Here is a 15,162-nt window from a genome sequence, read left to right as displayed (position 1 = left end):
CCAGTATAGAACACGAAGGTCTTAATTTATCAGGAGGAGTTTTATCCATGTTGGTAGAGAAGCTAAACACCCTTCAGATCTCTGGAGGGATTATTTGATTTCCCCATCTTTTAACTTGCTTTGCCAATGACTGAGTGCCTTGAGACCTCCTGCTGCCAGCTGCACCCCTTCAGGCTTCACTCCGAACTTCTCAAAGACAGTTTCTCCTTCTCAGACACAGTCTGGCACTGATTTGAACTGAGAGTGTGGGAGACCTCCTTTCTAACTCACCAGATTCAAGGCTTCGCTCTCAACAAATTTGACCCACTTCACCCAGGGTCATTGTAGTTTCCTGAATTGCTGTTTGCATATGCACTGGGTCAGAATCCTGGAACTCCCTGTCTGACTGCAGAGGTGGAGTCTCATGTTTAACTATGACATGCCCCAAGTCCTCTCAATCTTTTTCAGTGAAAGCCTGCACCTGAATGAATCTCCAGTCAGCAAACTGGCCACGAATCTGACCCTCCAATGTGAGAATCGTTTGATTGCGATCATTCAGAAATCCTCCTCATGCCACTGCCAGAGTTTGAGAAATGGTTGTTCTTGTGTTGAACTGTGACTTCACAGAATCACAGAACTGTTACATCACAGAAGGAGGCCATTCAGCCCATCATGCCCACACTGATTCTGTTCCCTAGTCCCAATCTCCTGCCTTTTCTACATCTTCCAAAGACTTGCTCTGTGCTTTCTGATACTTTGAATGCTTTTCAATGGCAGTAAGTTAGAGTCGCATTGAAAAGCTTGGCCACTGGATGGCACACTAGCTGAGTGGTTAGCACTGCTGCCTCACAGCGCCAGAGACCTGGGTTCGATTCCTGCCTTGGGCAAACGTCCATGTGAAGTATGCATATTCCGCGTTTCCTCCAGGTGCTCCGGTTTCCTCCCATAGTCAAAAGATGTGTAGGTTAGGGTGGAATGGCTATGCTAGATTACTTATAGAGTCTAGGGATGTGCAGGTGAGGTGGGTTAGCCATGGGAAATATAGGGTTAGGAAGGGTGGGTTGGACTTTGGGGGATCATTGGCAACTTATTGGGCCTAAGGCCTGCTTCCACACTGTAGTGATTCTATGATGTGGTGTGCTGGTGTTGGACTGGGGTGGACAAAGTTAAAAATCATACAACATCCAGGTTATAGTAACAGGTCTATTTGGAAGCACAAGCTTTCGGAACACCTCTCCTTCATCAAATGTGTGATGGTATTGTGTGACTTTTGACTATGATTTGCAGGTGCTTAAACTTGCTGGGTCTGATGTGCAGGAGTGGCAGCTAAATGAAGGGAAACCAAAACTGTTATACTTGGGCGTAGGAATATGCAGTGTTGAGTTGGCACAATCCTCTGGCCTGTGGTACTTGTCCTGATTTGACGCTGTTCAAAGTTCGATCATCTTCTCATGGGGTTGAAAGGAATGGAATTTGGCTCCGGGAGCAGATGTGTGTGACATTGGGCACTATTCTGGTTCCCTTAGAGTCAGGCCCACAGAGCAACCTTCCCATTCATTAAGTTTTCCCCACGTGCATGGGTCTGCAGTATTTGTGAATGAGATACGAAAGTATTCACTTTAAAAATAGCAAAGTTTCATTTTCCAAAAATGAGGAAGTGCTACCTGAGTTATAACAACAACTGCCATTTTGTTTCCTTCCAGTTCTGTTATAGACACACACACTCACACACTCTCACACACTCACACACACTCTCACACTCACACTCACACATTCTCACACACACACACACACTCACACACACTCACACACAGACACACACACACTCTCTCACACACACACACTCACACACTCACACACACACACTCACACACACACATACACATACACACACACTCACACACACACACACACTCACACATACACACTCACTCTCTCACACACACACTCACACACACACTCACGCACACACTCTCTCACACACACACACACATACATACACACTCACACTCACATACACACACACACACTCACACACACACATACTCTCACACACACACTCTCACACACACACTCTCACACGCACTCACACACACATTCTCTCACATACACACTCACACACACACTCACACACACTCACACACACTCACACACACACACACACACTCACACACACACACACACACACACTCTCACACACACTCACACACACACACACACACACACTCACACACACACTCATACTCACACACACACTCACTCTCACACACACACTCTCACACACACACACACTCACGCACACACTCTCTCACACACACACATACACACACTCACACTCACACACACACTCACACACACACTCACACTCACATACTCTCACACACACTCTCACACACAATCACACTCACACACACTCACACGCACTCACACACACACACACTCACACAAACACTCGCACACTCACACACACTCACACACACTCACACACACTCACATACACTCACATTCACACACACACTCACACACACACTCACACACACACGCTCACACACACACGCACGCTCACACATGCACAACACACACACATTCACACACTCGCACACACACACACTCACACACATGCACACACTCACGCACATGCATACACGCACACACTCACACACATGCATACACACACACACGCACACACACACATGCACACACTCGCACACTCACACACACTCATACACACACGCTCACACACAGACACAGACACACAAACACTCTCTCACACAGACACTCACATATGCGCACACACACACTCAAGCACACACTCTCACATACATGCAGGCACACACGCACATGCACGTACACACACATACAACACACACACACACTCACACAGACACACGCACACTCAGACACCCACGCACACACAGAGCACTGCAGATGATTACAAGTCATGAATGTAAAAATCAGACTGAGCCAAGGTATCACTGCACCTCTTGATGAATATAAAACCTTTAATAATACCCATCCTCCATCAAGCCCCAGCAGATGCTCTCCCAACTCTCCATAATCACAGTCCCAATGGATCACCATTTTTAAAGAGTTTAATAATGTACCTTTCCAACACTAAATTTTTTAGCTTCCTTAGTGTGTACAACTGGGTTTGAACATAAGCTGAGCAACCAGATCCACTGTTTCTTTTAATCGAAGCGGAATAAGGTTATGATCCAGAGAAAGCATTGGGATGGCCAGTTCTACAGAACTCTTGGTCACATTTAGAGAGGCAATATTCTGACCACCAAAGTGCCAGGCAATGACCGTCCCCAACTGGAGAGAAACCGACCATCTCCCCAGGATTTTTAATGGTATTGCCATTCCTTACCATCAACACATTCAGAATTGCAATCGACCAGAGACTGATCTGGCACAGCCACATAAATATAAGAGCAGGTTAGGATTTGCGCAGTGAGTAGATACATAGAAGATAGGAGCAGGAGGAGGCCATTCAGCCTTCCAGCCTGCTCCGCCATACGTCACCATCATGACTGATCATCCAACTCAATAGCCTAATCCTGCTTCCTCCCCATAACCTTTGATCCCATTCCCCCAAGTGCTATATCTAGCCGCCTCAATGTTTTGGCATCAACTCCTTCCTGTGGTAATGAATTCCACAGGCTCACCACCCTTTGGGTGAAGAAATGCTTCCTCATCTCCATCCTAAATGGTCTATCCCCGAATCCTCAGACTGTAATCCCCCAGTTCTGGATGCACTCACCATCGGGAACATCCTCCCTGCATCTACCCTGTCTCGTCCTGTTGGAATTGTATAAGTCTCTATGAGATCACCCCTCACTTGTCTGAACTGCAGCAAAACCAATCCCACCCTGGTCCACTTCTGCTTGTACGTCAGTTCCCACCATCCCCGGAATCAGCCTGGGTAACCTTTGCTGCACTCCCTCAAGAGCAAGAGCATCCTTCCTCAGAAACGGAGACCAAAACTGGACACAATATTCTAGGTGTGGCCTCACCAAGGTCCTGTATAACTGCAGCAACACATCTCTGCTCCTGTACTCGAAACCTCTCACAATGAAGGCCAACACAACATTTGCTTTCTTTACCACCTGCTGCACACCTGCAGGCTTATCTTCAGTTCCCCTTCTCTCTCCTGAAAGCCTTTCCAACACTGACAGAGCCAACTCAAGAGTGTAAAGAAATTCTGTCTGCTTGTCTAGATGGTTCCAACAACACCCAAAAATCACCATCGAGGAAAAAGCAACTTGTTTGACTCTGTTGGACACCTCAAACATTCACTCCCTCCAACACCAATGTTCAGTTGCAGCAGTGAGTACCATCTACAAGATGCTGTGCAGAAATTTACCAAGGCTTCTTTAATATTGACTTATAAACACATAACCATTCCTGTCTCGATGAATGATGGCAGCAGATACAGAGGAACACCAGCCCCTGCAAGTTCCCCTCCAAGCCATGCACCATCCTGACTTGGAAATATATGTCGCTGGGTCAAAGTCCTGAACCTCCCTTCTTAGTGGCATTATGGTTATGCCCACACCACCTTCTACTGATGCTCTCCACCACCTTCCCTCGGACAACTAGGGATGGGCAATAAATGCTGACCCAGTCAGCAAAGTGCTTATATCTGCATGGTAGGATTGAAAGGAGTGTTGCGACATCACTTCTGGCATCCCATGTTCCCATGGTAACCAACCACAGTCAAACAGAGCAGGGATTACCTTGGGCACTTCACCCATGGAGGAGTTCATTCAGTCAGCATGTGGCATAATAGTGCCACGCCCCCGTGACTGCAGAGCTCCCTAACTCGACAGAAGGCCCGTTAATCCTCTCTCGCACGGCCTGCTTCTTGTTTTGAATGGGATGGAAATGAAATTACATCTACGTTTGGAGCTACAGACCCATTCAGTTTCTAATGGTATGGGCATCACTGGCAAGACAAGCATTTGATTCCCATGCCTAAAGACTTTAGAATTGAATGGCTCACTCAGTGAATGAGAGTCAGCACACTGCTGTGAGTCTGGAGTCACATGGAGGCTAGACCAGGTAAGGATGGCAGTTTCCTTCCCTAGTTAGTGAACCAGATGGGGTTTTGCTACAATTGGTTATGGATTCATGCTTACCACAACAGAGACTTGCTTTCAAGAGTTCATAGCAGCACTGAGTTTAAATTCCACTGACAATGAGGTGGGATTTGTACCCATGTCCCCCAAAGCATTAGTGTGGATCTCTGAATTACTAGTTATTGAGTCATAGAGTCATAGAGATGCCTTACTACTAACTCCCTTCTTCCCTTTCTACTTAAGTCATGTTACAAATTCAGGAAAATTATTCATCAAATCATAGAAGTCATGCAGCCCATCGAGTCCACACCGACCCTCCAAACAGCATCCCACTCAGACCCAGCGCTCCCCTCCTCTCCCTGTTACCCTGCAGTTAGGTAGATAAAGTGGTCGTGATGGCATACAGGATACTTTCCGTTCTTAGTCAAAGCTTTGAATACTAGATCAAAGCGGTGATGATGGAGCTATCAAATACCTTTAGTTAACTCGACGTGGGGGAGTCCAAAACTAGAGGGCACAGGTTTAAGGTGCGAGGGGAAAGATTTAAAAGTGACCTAACATTTTCACACAGAAGGTGGTGTGTGTGTATGAAATGAGCTGCCAGAGGAACTGGTGGAGATTGGTACAATCACAACATTTAAAACTCATCTGGATGCCAAATTTCTTGAATATAAAGAGTTTAGAGCGATATGGGTCAAGGGCTGGCAAATGGGACGAGATAAATTTAGGATACCTGGTTGGACTGAAGAATCTGTTTCCGTGCTCTACATCTCTATGACTCTAAGTCACAGCTGAAATATTGTAAGGAGTTCTGCCCACTAAACTATCGGAAAGATATGACTGCAGTAGAGAGGATGCAGAAGAAATTCATCAGGATGTTGCCTGGGGCTGCAGTGATTCAACTATGAGGAGACGCGATCTAGTTTGGAGTTGATTTCCTTCCAGCAGTGAAAGCTGAATGGATTCGGATTGAGATGGACACAGTTCTGAGGGGCATTAATAGGGGAACTAGAGAGAATATTTCCCTTTAATTGAGAGGCAAAGCAGCAAGGGGCACAGTTTTAATGTAAGGAACAGTACGTTTGAAGGGGATTTGAGGAATTTTGTTCTCACTGAGCTGGTGAGGGTGCCTAGAATTCACTGCCTGAAAAGGCTGGTAAAGATGGGAACCCACAAGACATTTTAAGAACTATTTTGATGGACATTTGAAATCCCACTGCACACAAGGGGACAGTTCAAGTGCTGGAAACTGGGTGTTTGATGACCAGCACAAACAGGACAGGCTTCTTTCCATGCTGTAAAAAATAAATGACTCTGTAACTCTAATACATTCCTCAGTAAATACTGCTGTTTGATTTGCTTTCCTATTGTAATAAGATTCCTTTGGTGTGGATCTGTCAGTTAACCACCTTTTCACTGTATTGCACAAGTCTGATACTCTCTGCTCCTTGATGTTCCAGATTATTTTTGTCTTTCCTTTTCCCTCCTCCCTTCTCGATGTTTCTGAGTTTTGGTTCTTCTTTTGGAAGGATACTTGAGCTGTGGGGAAACCCGCCAACAAACCCCAGCTCATAACGCACCAGTCCCAGGGGAGTGACAGGCATAAATCAGGTCCAGCTAAGAGCAACCTGAGGCTTGCTTTCAGTCCTCTGGAGTGGAGTGCAAGATTCAAACTGTGACGTTACATACAGTGACGCCTCTGAGTCCCACTCAACTGAACTCCCTTAAAAGATGTTCTTTGGAGATAATTCCATTCCTGAAATGTCTACCGGATGTGTAGTGAGTACACAGAATTTTTAGAACCATCAATTAATTAAAAGAAACTTGCTTCTGGCAACAGATAATTGCTCCCTATTTCTTGGCAACAACTAATTTTTATGTCTTCCTGTATATTTCTCTATGTCCTTGTTGACTTAATAAAACGAGAGAAGGAACTGATAAGATTAGGAGATGTTATTTGCATACGCTTTTCTTTGAATTAAACTTCCTTGAAAGTTAATTTGTTTAAACAGCTACTGGGGCATAAACCGATCTGTCTGATCTTGGCTAGGTGAACACCACAGAGGTAACAATGACTAAATTGGGCATTTCGGGAGCAGGATCCTGTCACATCTTAGCGTAAACAATTTGTTGCAGATTGTGGGCCGGTTGCCAGAAATGCAACTCAGAGCGTCATTACATGGAGCTGTTTGTTGTGGAAGGTGTGGTAACAGATGGTAACCGGTGTTGTAACTACGGAGGCCTGTTACAGATGGCAGAATGAAAACAACTAAAGGTGCACAACAGTTTTATGGCTACTTCCTGGATTAGAATTGTGGATGGATCAATATCACAGAAGTTCTGATTTTCATCGTTCATGGGATATGGACATCGCTGGCAAATACAGCGTTTATTATCCATGAGGAGATAGTTCCTAAACACAACCGAGTGGTTTGCTGAGCTATTGGAGAGGACTGTTAAGGCACAACCACGCTGCTGCGGGTCTGGAGTCACGTGTAGTACAGACAGGGTAAGGATTGCAGATTTCCTTCCCTGATGTACGTAAATGATAGGTTTTTAGGAAAATCTAGTGGGCTGGATCTAGTGTTCCTGTTACTAATTAGCTTTCAGTTCCCTGTGATGGGATTTGAAGAATCCAAAGAAGAAAAATCATTTCGCACTAGAAACGTGAACTGTTCCAACCACCACACTGCCCCTCCCCCCCCAACCGGCCCACCCACAGGTATGACCAGATCGGCCAAGTTTCTCCAGCACTTTGTTATTATTTCAGATCTCCAGCATCTGCAGTGTTTGCCGATTAATAGGCATCTGGATTACCAGTCCTTAGATTAATAACCCAGGCCTCTGGATTACCAGTCCTTAGATTAATAACCCAGGCCTCTGGATTACCAGTCCCTAGATTAATAACCCAGGACTCTGGATTACCAGTCCCTAGATTAATAACCCAGACCTCTGGATTACCAGTCCCTAGATTAATAACCCAGGCCTCTGGATTACCAGTCCCTAGATTAATAACCCAGGCCTCTGGATTACCAGTCCCTAGATTAATAGCCCAGACCTCTGGATTACCAGTCCCTAGATTAATAACCCAGGCCTCTGGATTACCAGTCCCTAGATTAATAACCCAGGCCTCTGGATTACCAGTCCCTAGATTAATAACCCAGGACTCTGGATTACCAGTCCCTAGATTAATAACCCAGGACTCTGGATTACCAGTCCCTAGATTAATAACCCAGGCCTCTGGATTACCAGTCCCTAGATTAATAACCCAGGCCTCTGGATTACCAGTCCCTAGATTAATAACCCAGGACTCTGGATTACCAGTCCCTATATTAATAGCCCAGACCTCTGGATTACCAGTCCCTAGATTAATAACCCAGGACTCTGGATTACCAGTCCCTAGATTAATAACCCAGGCCTCTGGATTACCAATCCCTAGATTAATAGCCCAGACCTCTGGATTACCAGTACCTAGGTTAATAGCCCAGACCTCTGGATTACCAGTCCCCAAGTTAATAGCCCTGGCTTCTGGATTACCAGTCCCCAGGTTAATAGCCCTGGCTTCTGGATTACCAGTCCCCAGGTTAATAGCCCAGACCTCTGGATTACCAGTCCCCAGGTTAATAGCCCTGGCTTCTGGATTACCAGTCCAATGACATTGCCACCATGCTGCTGTATCATTGACTGTGACTGTAGGTCATTATGGTTTCCAATTGCCTGAGAGATACAGAACTGTAACATAACCATTGGTTTTTGTGAGTTATATTGGAGGTTAAAATGCAACATTTGTGAACAGGAACCAACCTGCCCACTTGTGATTTTGTTGGAGGCTGGAAGAGAGATAGCTGACCAACCTGCTGGGACACAGTGCTTTGGTCATTTAGATGTTAGATTGAGCCTATCACCTTCATTTTCAGAATCAATCTATTTTTAATCAGAGGTGTCCAGGGTTCCTGGGTCTTAGAGTTTTGTAAATTTTCCAATGACAAACCCCAGAGTGATCTGTGTATAGAGCTCACTGCTCCATGCTGCTATGGAAGCCATTTTTGTGTGCATTTCTAAGGTGACACCTAAGGTTTGTGAGAGTGGTGCAGACTGGCACCTTCCAAAGTCTAGGACTATGTGCTGAGGGATGCACCTGAACCTTGAACCTGTTGCAAGGGGACAATTGGGAAAAGGTTGCAGTGCAAGCCCTTTCAGCCAGAGGAGTTTGTGACCTATGGGACCCCCTCAGATATTGAATGTATGTGGTGAACATCAGGATCATTGAATTTGCATTGAAGGCAGCACAGAACATGGTGCATGGAGAAAAGTTTGCCTAACTGCAGTTTTTAATCTGAAATATTTCAGCCTCATCATATAACTGAGATGGAGTGTTGTTGTTGTTGTGGGTATCTTCGGAGAGCTGAGAAGTTGGTTTGCAAGCGTTTTGTCCCCCGTCTCGGTGATATCCTCAGTGCTGTAGAGCTTCATGATATGGAAGGTACATTGCAAATATTAGAGCGAGTACAATTCTATTGATCTGTCATTGTCACATGACATACAGTGAAAAGTATTGTATTGCGTACAAACTAGATAAATCATACCTTACATAATTACATCAGGTCATAAAAGAGAATATACTATTACAACTACAGAGAAGATGCGGAGAAAGATCAACTCTAATATATGAGATATTTGGAGACAAGTTACGTTTTGTTGCAAATACTTTAGTATTCAAGAATAATTGAAATTATTTTAATAAATTTCATAAATACAGTATAATGTTTGTGGAAAGAAAAAAGTATACTGGAGCATCAAAATTGCGGTCTGACTCCAGTATGTGGAGCCTTAACATTAACAAAAACAATTCAGCTGAGTAGACAGCTGAGGTCAGGAAGTAAAATTGATTCAGGATGATGGCGAGAACCATATCCCAAGATGACTGACTCAGTGGAATTTATGAAGTGTAAAGTAGAGAGGTGACTGAACAGGAATGCAGGAGTCAGGAAAAACATTCAGAAACCATCCCAACTAACTATTATTGGTGTGGCTGAGGCACAGACCGACTTAGGAATTGTCCCAGCAGAGAGGCTGGTAGACATCTTAACAAAGGATAGGGGTAATGTCTGGGCTGTGTGATAGCAGCAAGAATCTGGAGTAGTGGTGCTGGAAGAGCACTGCAGTTCAGGCAGCAGCCAAGGAACTTCGAAATCGATGTTTCGGGTAAGGGCTTTTCGGGTCGATTTCGAAGCTCCTTGGATGCTGCCTGAACTGTTGTGCTCTTCCAGCACCACTAATCCAGAATCTGGTTTCCAGCATCTGCAGATATTGTTTTTACCTACCTGATAGCAGCAAGAAGCCTATTCATATTAGACATCAAGATCAATGAGATAGAAGGTGTCAGGGTGATGTGGAGATGCCTTTTCTTTTGGAAAAGTGTGAGGTCATGCACTTTGGTTGGAAGAATTCTGTATGGACTCGGCCAGATCACTCAGAACATTCTCAAGCAGGCAGCTCAGACCAAAACTTTGCTATTTGTTTTGGTAAGTGTACAGTGAAAATTACCCAGATTAAGTTAGCGAGGTTGACGACTGGGTTTAAAACAAACAAAAAGTTTATTCACAAAATTATACAATGAAACATAAAGAACAGAATAAAGAACCCCGACAGAACTCAGTCTATCCAAACGAGCGTTAAGTATGCTGTTCCGAAAATATACAACAGTCCTAATAAGCAACCCCCTTTAAAACACAGTACAAAACAGGGTCAGATGCTTACAGGTTGAAGTTAGAAGGGCAGAAGACAGAGTTTCCACACAGCTGACTGCTGAGCCTCCAACCAGTTCTGGACTGAATTAAACTGCTCAGCCCAGCTAGAGAGCTGACCGTTCCCCTTTCATTCCACAGCTCACTTCTAAAACATGACCACTTTGGCCTGAAGTCTCATCTGTTTACATATAAACAAAAAGGCCTCTCAACACCCTTTAATCTCTGTACCAAACCAGACTAATTGGAACTTGACCTGGTTTACTACCCCCTGGAAAAATCCCAGGACATAGTCTCCTTGAGCCAACGAACAGCTTTTAGAAATAAAGAACTAGCTTTGTGACACCTCCCCTCTTAAAAAAATACCATCAATACCAAAAGATGGCTTCATTTTTAACCCTTCAAAAACTTGGTTAGTAGTCTAAACACACATATACACTATACTAACTATAAATATGCAAACGTGCACAACCACATGCAAATTCAGGCTGCGGTAAACCCATCACCGAACGCCTCCGTATCTCATTCGAGTCTCGATAACGCATCGACAATCACATTCCCGTGACCTGCCACCTGCAGAATTGTCACATGGAACGGCTGCAACAACAAGCTCCATCCAAACAGGCTGCATTTTGTCCTTAAAGGTTTCCACAAATATCAATGGGCTGTGATCAGTGTATATGATTGTCTCAGATGCACAGCTGGGAATATAAACACTGAAATGTTGGCATGCCAACACCAAGCTCAAAGTCTCTTTCTCTACCGTTGAATATTTCTGTTGATGAATATTCAACTTCCTGGAAAAATATCCAATGGGTCTTTCTATCTCCTCGTCATCCTCCTGCAGGAGCACTGCACCGACACCCACATCACTGGCATCGATAGCCACCTTGAAAGGCTTCCTGTAATCCAGTGTGGCTAATACTGGGGCAGTGGTTAACACAATGTTTTGGCTGTCAACTGCCTTTCGATAGTCCGCTGTCCACTGAACTTCTTGCCCTTTTTTAACAATTCGGTGAGTGGAGCAGCCACACTGCTAAAGATTGGCACAAACATTCGGGTAAAATCCTCTCAATCCCAGGAATTGTAGTACTGATATTTTCGTCGATGGTGTTGGAAATTCCACAATTACTTTCGTTTTTGCATCTCATGGGACCGTGTCCAATAACACGGCCCAGGAAGGTGACTTGGTCTTTGGCAAATTCCCTTTTAGCCAGGTTTCCCACCAAGCCTGCCTTCCGAAGTCAATCGAACAAGTCCGATAAATGCTGTAAACATTCCTTCCCTGAGTGACTAAAAATCCCCAGCTCATCAATATACACCACACAGCTGGGTAATCCCACAATGACCTTATTAGTCAGTCTCTGAAATGTGGCTGGAGCATTTTTCATACCAAATGGCGTGACTTTGAACTGATATAGTCCATTTGGCGTTATGAAAGCCGAAACCACCTTTACTCTCTCTGACAGAGGGACTTGCCAGTAGTCTCTGAGCATGTCCAACTTAGAAATATAAGTTGCTTGTCCCACTTTTTCGACACAGTCCTCCAACTGTGGAATTGGATATGCATCAGTCTTTGTAACAGCATTGATTTTGTGATAGTCCACACATAACTGTTGGGTACCATTTGGCTTTGGCACCGTGGCTATGGGTGAGTTCAGTCACTGTAACTCACGTTGATTATGCCATCTTGGAGCATGCGCTCTATCTCCTTCTGAACCTGTGCCAACATTAGAGGGTGATGCCTATAAGGATGTTGCTTAATCAGAACAGCATCTCCTATATCTACATCATGCACAATTAGGTTAGTACTTCCCAGTTTATTTCTGCATATCTCCCCATGTGATAGTAATAACTCTTTCAGGTCATTTCAATTTTCTTGTGGAAGGTAACTCAATAATTTATCCCAATTTTTGACAACTTTCTCATTGTCAAGTTTGATTTGAGGAATATCCAATTCAGAATCCCCAGAACTTGGTTCCTCCTTCTGTGCTGTAATCATTAACACCTTCCCCTCTTGCTTTCCTTCCTGATCAAAATACCTTTTGAGCAGATTCACATGACACACTCTGAGAGATTTCTTCTAGTCTGGAGTCCTTATCAAGTCATTCACCTCACTCAATTTCCTCTCGATTTGATAAGGTCCACTAAACCTGGCTTTTAAAGACTCACCTGTGACTGGAAGTAACATCAATATCTTATCCCCAATTGCAAAACTGCAAATTTGTGATTTCTCAGCTGCTTCCTGTTTCATTATATACTGTGATACTTGTAAATGCTATCTAGTGAACCCCCCTGTGCAAGGATACAGGAATACAGTGAAAGTGTACAAAGTTGCCATTTCTGGCACCATCTTAGGCATGAAAGTACCTAGGTACAAAATCTAAGGTGTAAATGTGGAAAATAAATACATAAAGTTGTATGTTCAGCATTAAGGTCCTTCTAAAGTAGAGAGAGAGAGAGAGAGAGAGTAAAGGAGACTATTGTCTATTGTCTATTGAGACAAGTCATCACTAGGCTTCACCTTGAGGCTGGGAGTTGGAATTGAGTTCAATCTTCACATAGCTAGATGCAAATAATGTTTCTTTTTGGCACCTACACATTAATGAAGAGTCTAATTTTTGTCACACAGATTTGGAGGTTTTGTTTCAACAGATGACTGTTCAGTGCCAGGTCAGCAACAGAAATCTTCCAGAGGACAAAGCTGACTTGGAAGAGGCTGAATGGAGTGGTGGTCCACATGGATGATGTCCTGATCTATGTTACTGAGACAGAACATGATACTCGTGTGCACGTACTGTGCTACAACACCAGCAGGAGGCAGGATCTGTGCCCTGCAAAATACTAGTTCTCACATCCAGCTGTCACCTCCCTTTGATGTATTGTGATGTCTTCTGTGCCACAGTTGACCTGAAAACAAGTGCAGTTGCAAATTTTCCAGCTCCTTGAAGATTGACTGAATTCCAGAGACTTGTGGGTTGGGTAAACTAAGTCAGAAAGTTCTTGTCTGACTGAGCAGTCATCAATTAGCTGATGCAACAGGGCATTGCATTGAGAGGAAGCACAAAATAGGCCTTTTGGGAAAATCAAAGAAATGTTGCTGTGCTCTCATATTTTAGCTCACTATGATACAGAGGTAGCCACTGCCTTTGCTACAGATGTATCTTCTCCAGGACTAGTAATTTTACTCTTTCACATACCAACAGAGGGGATACTGTGTGCAATGGATGATTTACTTGTTGATGATGAGAGACCAGTGCTTCTGAGAGCCCTGAGGCTTGATATAATGCAACAAAGGCACCAAAGACACTGGGATTCACAAACTCTCGAGCCAGGATAAGATATTTTGTTTGGTGGCCAGGTCTCTCAGAAGTAATGGACGAGATGATGTCAAGCTGTATTACTGATGCTATCCATTGTTGGCGGGTATGAGAACTGTCAATGTCATAATCCTTTAAATCAAGACCAAGGGGAATGCCTTAGTCATTGAGCCAAACAGCACAGAAACAGACCAGGCCACCCGTAATCCCAAACTAAACTAGACCCACCTGCCTGCTCCTGGCCCATATCTCCCCAAACCTTTCTTATTCATATACTTGTCCAATTGTCTTTTAAAAATTGTAACTGTACCCACTTACTCAGGCAGTTCATTTCACACACAAACCACTCTCTGTTAAAAAAAAGTTGCCCCTCATGTCTTTTTAAAATCTTTCTCCACTCACCTTAAACATGTGCCTAGGTGGAGGTGGGTACTGCAGATGCTGGAGATTAGAGTCAAGATTACAGTGGTGCTGGAAAAGCATAGCAGGTCAGGCAGCATCCAAGGAGCAGGAAAATTGAAATTTCGGACAAAAGCCCTTCATCAGGGATGGTCATTCCTGATGAAGGGCTTTTGCCCGAAACATCGATTTTCCTGCTCCTCGGCTGCTGCCTGACCTGCTGTGCTTTTCCAACACCACTATAATCTTAAAAATATGCCTCCTTAGTTTTGAAATCCCCAGCCTTAGGGGAAAGACCTTTGCTACTCACCTTATCCATTCCCCCCCCCATTATTTTATAAACCTCTATAAGGTCACCTCTCAGCCTCTACACTGCAATGAAAAAGTCCCAGCCTATCTTTATAGCTCAAACCTTCCATTCCCAGCAACATCCTGGGAAATATTTTCTGAACCCTTTCCAATTTAATAATGTCCTTGCTATAACAGGGAAATCCGAACTGGACACAGTATTCTAGAAGAGGCCTCACCAATGTCCTGTACAACCTTAATATGACGTCCCAACTCTAAGACTCAAAGGACTGAGTAATGAAGGCATATGTGCTAAATGTCTTCTTAACTGGCCTGTCTACCTGACAT

At 44.2% G+C, this 15,162-nt stretch overlaps 1 protein-coding gene across 9 annotated transcripts in view; it reads left to right on the top strand.

The window, feature by feature from the left end:
• The window catches only part of pik3cd (phosphatidylinositol-4,5-bisphosphate 3-kinase, catalytic subunit delta), a 235,114-nt gene that overhangs the window by 89,482 nt on the left and 130,470 nt on the right, over window positions 1-15,162 (top strand). The window contains exon 1 of one of the 9 annotated variants that reach the window (XM_043676184.2): window positions 7,371-7,569. The exons of the other annotated variants lie outside the window; for them this stretch is intronic. The gene's annotated coding sequence lies outside the window, so the exon portion shown is untranslated. Of the gene's footprint in view, window positions 1-7,370; window positions 7,570-15,162 lie in introns of those variants that run through there. 9 annotated transcript variants of the gene reach the window in all.

Source organism: Chiloscyllium plagiosum, unplaced genomic scaffold, assembly GCF_037043375.1.
Source record: "Chiloscyllium plagiosum isolate Xiang-an unplaced genomic scaffold, Cpla_swu_hap1 HiC_scaffold_37, whole genome shotgun sequence".
Lineage (NCBI taxonomy): Eukaryota > Metazoa > Chordata > Chondrichthyes > Orectolobiformes > Hemiscylliidae > Chiloscyllium > Chiloscyllium plagiosum.
The sequence above is the reverse complement of the archived record's forward strand: the minus strand, read 5'-3'. Positions and strand labels throughout refer to the sequence as shown.